Genomic DNA, 6559 nt, shown 5'->3' with positions numbered 1-6559 from the left:
GGTTTTTCTCTCTCAGGACAGGTTGAATAATATCCAGTCTTTGGCCAGAGAGATCAGAGCCTTAAAGAGGGTTTCCCTGGCAGTTCTGTCTCAACTGTTAGGGAAACTGATTTCTTGTATTTCCATTGTGCCTTGGGCTCGATTCCATTCTAGAGATCTGCAATGGTTCCTGCTACCTTTTCAGCGATCCGGAAGAGCCACTTCCAACATTCGGATAAAGGTACCGCACTATGTTCTCCGATCGCTTCGCTGGTGGTTGGAAAACACGATAAACAATGGGGTGTCCTTTCACGGAACCTTGCAGGGCAACAATCACAACCGATGCCAGCCTGGTAGGATGGGGAACTCACTTCCAATCCCACACTGCACCCCTGTGCAGTTGGACTATTTCCAAACAATCACAAAGCATCAACCTGTTGGAGCTGTGAGCAGTTCATCTGGCATTACGCAGTTTTCTACCTCTTTTCCAATCATGCCACGTTCTGGTCTTGACAGACAATATCACAACTAAGGCCTACGTAAACAGACAGGGGGGTACCCACTCCAAAGTTCTGATGCTGGAGACGGCCAGGTTGTTCAAGTGGGCCGAGGCCAATCTGTTTTCGCTCAAGGCAGAGCACATAGCAGGGGCCTTAAACCCCAAGCGGACTGGCTCAGCAGGGCCACGATAGATCAGACAGAGTGGCGCCTACACCTGTCTTTCTTCCAGGAAGCAGTGCGGAGGTTTGGGCAACCGGTGATCGATCTATTTGTCTCTCCCCTCAACGCCCAATTGCCCCAGTATATTTCAAGGTACCCGACTCAGGGGCGGAGGCCATCAACGCCCTGCGATGTCAGTGGCCTCCCGGACTTCTATATGCGTTTCCTCCACTCCCTGTAATACCCAGGTGGATCCAGAAGTTATTGGAGGAACGAGCGGAATTGATATTGGTCGCCCCTTACTGGCCCAGGTGAACATGGTTCGCGGACTTACAGGACCTGTTGAGAGAACAACCTTGGAAAATTCCATCGTCAAGGGTTTCCCTCTCGCAAGGGCCAATACTTCACCCGTACCCACAATGGCTCAGCCTAGCCATATGGAGGTTGAGCGGAGCCATTTAAGGACCCAACAGATTTCAGAGGATGCCATTGCCACCATACAAGCATCCAGATGGTCCTCAATAAATCGTATATACAAGGCCACGTGGTCTGCTTTCTGTCGCTGGTGCCGGGGGTCTAAGATCGACCCAACTGCCCCATCAATAGGAAAATTATTGGACTTTTTACAGGAGGAGTTGACCAAGGGCCTATCTCCAAATACTTTACGCAGACAGGTGGCGGCCTTAGCCTTGGTGATATCCTGGGGTGACCTTCATTCTATAGCGCACCATCCACATGTCCACAGCTTTCTTAAGGGTGCTTCAAACTTACAACCTCCTGTAATTCACCGCTATCCCACTTGGGAGCTCAACAAGGTGTTAACTGCACTTACAACTGGCCCGTTCGAGCCTTTAAGAACCTCTAGTCTCAAATTCCTGACATATAAGGTGGTCTTCTTAATTGCGATCACATCAGCAAAGAGGATATCTGAATTGGCAGCATTGTCAATGAGAAAGGACCTGTGCGTGTTTTATGCGGACAGAGTGGTTCTCAGATTGGATCCATTGTTCACTCCTAAAGTAAATTCAGTCTTCCACAGAGCGCAGGAGTTGGTCCTTCCAAATTTTTGTCCGAAACCATCTCATAGACTGGAGCATCAATGGCATCGACTTGATGTTCGAAGAGCGTTAAGCATCTATCTAGACCGCACGGCGGCATTTCGAAAATCTGAGGCTCCATTCCTATCCTTCAACCCATCCACTTTAGGACACAAGGTGTCGACGATGACCATTGGTAGATGGTTGAGAGCCACCATAGCTAAAAGTTACAAATGCCAGTCCATCTCAGTTCCTAAGGGCATTAACAAGGAGTGCGGCAACATCAGCAACATGGACCACATGGGCTTCCACAGATGAAATTTTCAGAGCGGCAACTTGGGCTTCACCATCGCCCTTTGTCAGAAATTATAAAATTGATGTCTATGCCTCAGCGGACGCTTCATTTGGCAGAAGTGTCCTGCAGAGGGTCCACAGAGTTTAGGAGTGGATTTCGATCCAGACGGAGTCCCTCCCTAAGGACAGGCCAAGCTTTGGCATGTCCCACTTCTGGATGCTCTGTACAGTTCATGGGAGAAAGGGCGTTGGTGCTTACCTGATATGCCCGTTCTCTGTAAGCTGTGAAAGGCATCCAGCCCCAACCATTTCTTTCCATCTGGTGGGGTTCCGGTCCGGTCCGGAATCTAGATTAGGTGATGAGTTCTGGACTTTGGCACTCAGTCTTCACAAAACTGGGGGATGCTGGGGAGGTGTCCTGTGGAGGAGGAGGAGCGTCCCAGAGTTTTAAGCCCAGCCTTTCCAGAAGAGACTGAAGCACCTCCCACTTCTGGATGCTCTACACAGCTCACAGAGAAGGGGCGTATCAGGTAAGTACCAACGCCCTTTACCTGGTAGGTTTTGCCAGATGTTCACCAATTTTCAATTTCACCTCTTTGCAGTATGTTGCTAAACTGGTCGGCAATGAGTGGGTACAGACCAGTCAGATTTTGGAATTCATCTTTACCCAATGCTGACCAATTCTTGATTTTTCCTTGCTCTTTTCTCCATCACTTCTGCTGTTATTGGAAGTTCTTTCATTTCAGTTTATTTTTTATTCTCATCTTTTCCTTTACCCAAGCTGCCTTCTTGTTGTATCTGTTTGGATAGTCACAAACAGAACTGCCATTTCTTGTTTGTCAGGTATTGACTGGTTCACTGAGCTGATGTGGCTGAAACTAAGTAAGGCTAGCTTTTTTTTTTTTTTTGCATTTATCATCATTTTTTGTTGGCTGGAGTGAAAGGAATTCCTCCCCTGACAAAGAAAAACAAATGGAAAGAAAGACATTTCTCCACATTCTGGAGATGGAGGTAGCCACTTAACTTCAAGAATGGACTGAAAGGTTTTTTTTGTTTGTTTGTTTTCTGTTATTAGGACTGCCATGTAGCTCTCATGCTCTTTGACAAAACTTCCTGAGATGCCTTTAAAAGATGGCAGATGATTGTGAATGCTCCTACTGCAGCAATAAAAGTTTCTGGTCAACTATTCGATCATTTCCTCTAATGGATTTTTCTTAAAAAATGCCAGGTTTAGACGTGGGAGAAGGCACCGTCTACCTCCTGTCAAATTCTACAGGTCTATTTCATTATAAAAAGCCTCATATAAAAGTACACTTGATATGGCCACTTACTTTAAAGAAAGCAAGGGAGGGGAGATGGAAAACTATAGATTCCCTGCAAACTGATATCCTACAAATATAGGATGAAATTTCTTCCTCATAACCACAGAACAAAAAAGAGTTGTTTACCATAAAGCCCTACAATCCACTGCACTGCATATCCATAGGAGCCAAGGAGAGATGGCAAAAGCAGGGACGGGGAGAGCAAGTAGAAAAATATGGTGTTGTGGTGATGCAATGTAAATCCATTCGTGCAATGTAAAATGCATGTTTTGTTATTTTGCCATGTTTGTGGCTAGGAACAGATGTATACTCAACAGTTCCGTTTGAATTCCATAATGTTAGGTGATTGCCACTAGATCCTTGCAAAAATCCTTTCTCTGGAACTTGGCACTCTCACAAGAGGCAATAAGGTATGTTACTGTAAATTGCACAACTACAAACAGATGAAAGACTGGCAAAAATTTGATGGTATGTATATGCAAAGTGCCACATTGCAAAACCTGAGCTTCTTTCTCCTACACTTTACAAAGGAGTTCTTGCCACCTCCTGCTAGTTTCTCTTTACAAATGGTTCGTTCCATTTCGAAGTTTGTTTCCGTTGCAGCTCCAATTCTCATCTGTAATTTTTCCTTTAATCAACAGAAAAATAACGACAAAGGGAGGAAGCAATGTAGATGTCAGTCACTAAGAAATGGCCTGAGTGGGTTTTTCACAAATGGTACTGGAATTTTTTAAAAAAAATGATACAGAGAAGAAAACGAGGCAATGTGAAACTTGCAATCAGCTAAGAAATGGCCTGAGTGGGTTTTTTTATAAATGGTATTGGCATTTTAACAAAAATTGATACAGGGAATAAAACTTGAGTCAATGTGCAACTTGCAATCAGAAGTTATCCTTTTTTCTGCCTCTGAATCTTCACATTGTTGAAAGTGATTCACTCAGTAATGCAAATATGAATTGAAGTGATGAACTGAAAGGAAAATATAAACTTTCTCAAAGTACCCTAGGCAAAACTACAATTCAGAAGATAAAGGCATTTAAAAGAGTGGATAAAGTTGGTACTACTACTTAAAAGTATAAGTCAGTTTGCTCATTGGAATATTCAAACTATAATTAAAATACCTTTTTTAAAACCAAACCTTCTGAAGTAAAAAGCCACGCTCTGAGGGAGAAGGGCAGCTAAGAAATGTGAAATATAAATAACACTCTTCAGAAAAAAGCTTTTCTTAATTTGGAATCCTTCAGATGTATCAAAATATTACCAACTCCCCATGTTGCTTACCATCATTAGGTGGGAATTATTGTATCACTAATCTACTATACCTGAAAAGCATGAAGCTCGTTAAGTAAGAAAGAATCATATCCAATACTAATGAACTGTTTGTAAAAGCTTATGAGAAAGTATAACAAGATCAACCCAAGCACAGCAAACATAGATTGTAAATTTTTTTTACCAGAAAATAAGCCCTATTGAATAGTGGAAGGATTTTTTTCCTGGCAATTGACCATACAATGTTGAAATCAGAGAGCTTACAGTAATTGTACTTAATTTTGTGTTGGATTACAGAATTATAAATCCATGGAATTAGATGAAGTATTTAGGCTATTGAATGGAATCCCTTACTCAGGCTAAGAATCCAAATTAAAACACCTCTGACAAATTACTGTATAATCTTCACCACATCCAGTGGGGTGGGTAGGGGGAAGGCCACTCTGATTTTAGAGAAAACAAATTGACATTATATTTGTATCTGTCCTTATGTAACTTAAATTCAGCACATACTATCCAATTAACTGTGGTGATGGAAAGTAAGACTTGGCTTTCTTTTTTTGTTATAAATGAACATTGATAAGTCTTGAAGATTTCTCTGGAAGAACATCCATCTCTCATCCATTTCCATTTATAAATGTTTCACACGTTCACCTTTATATTCTTTGCATTATATTATAGCAATCCTTGCCTTCCTTTCTGTAACAAATTAACATATATCTTTTTACCATTTGTAGTCTGGATCCCAGTTTGTTGTTACAGCTGGACATGGCTTTATTGCACGAAAATGATATGCACTTTTAACAGCTATTACAAACAGATTGATGGCATTTGGATGATATATAGTGATGTATAGGAGGCATTATGGACCACATTTTTCTTATACCAAAAGATGTAAATGCTGGAAATGAAGATTTAATGAAAATACTGAAGGGTGCTGGGCCCAGCATCAAGCACTATTTGATATCTCCACTATGTTTGGTAACACTGTCCAAGTACAGGATTATTTTGGAACAAGAAAGGGGCTTTGAGGCCCTGCAGATGTTTTTCAATTAATTCAATTCTAAGGCAATGGAAGTGTAGTCTATAGTAATTTGAGAGAAAGAAGTTTTCCACAGAAGATAGTATATAGGCAGGCCATTTTCTAATGCTTCATTTTTAGTCAGTAAGACATGTTAAAATGATGACTGATTTTAAACATCCTTAATTGCAAGGCAGTAAGCAATATGGGCAAAATGGGCTAAAGACTTATAGCAAAGATAGTGGGTTGATCACTATGGAAAACAGGACGCTAGGCTGTGTATCACCTCTTTTGCATATTTGTATCTGGCCCCTGGAGCCAAAAGCAACAATCCTGACTTTCTTTCTCAGTCTCAGGAAAACCAGGCAGATACTCAATTTAACAACACAGATCATATTTACTAATCTAGTTTCACTTTCATTTTTCAAGTAATAAAGCACCAATATAGGTCCACGCTGAGTTCTACACACATCATTGACTACACACGTCATACAGTATTCCCTCAGTCAGTTCAACCTGTGGAAATGTAATTTACACAAGAAAAAGGAGAGAACAGGAATAGAGTTCTGTTCTCACCCAACCCTGTTACCAGCAAGAAAATCTCAAACAAATGCAGCAACTCAAACCTTCTCAGCTTTAATCTATAAACAACTTCTTCGTAGATAAAAGATGGCTTGCAGCCAATTAATCCAACCAGAAATGCCTTGACAGAATTCTTCAGATAAGCTGGAGTCTCCACACACAATCCTGAGTCCTTAGAACATTTTTGCTTTCTGCAAAACCAGTCTTATATTCCCTGGAGGGAGGGACCATTACGTTGCATCCTTACTCCCAAGTCACCTGTGCTGGTCCAGCTGTTCTCTTCTACGAATCATCCTGTGCTCACGCGCAATGGGGCACAGGCTCCTCGGGAACCTCCTCGTCACTGCTGCCAGCCCCCACAATCCCTGAAGGCAGCAGTCCACTCCTGATGGTCC

This window comes from Pseudonaja textilis, chromosome 1 (genome assembly GCF_049901715.1).
Source record: "Pseudonaja textilis isolate UNSWEBS1 chromosome 1, rPseTex1.2, whole genome shotgun sequence".
NCBI classification, from domain to species: domain Eukaryota; kingdom Metazoa; phylum Chordata; class Lepidosauria; order Squamata; family Elapidae; genus Pseudonaja; species Pseudonaja textilis.
This window is presented reverse-complemented; position numbering follows the sequence as displayed.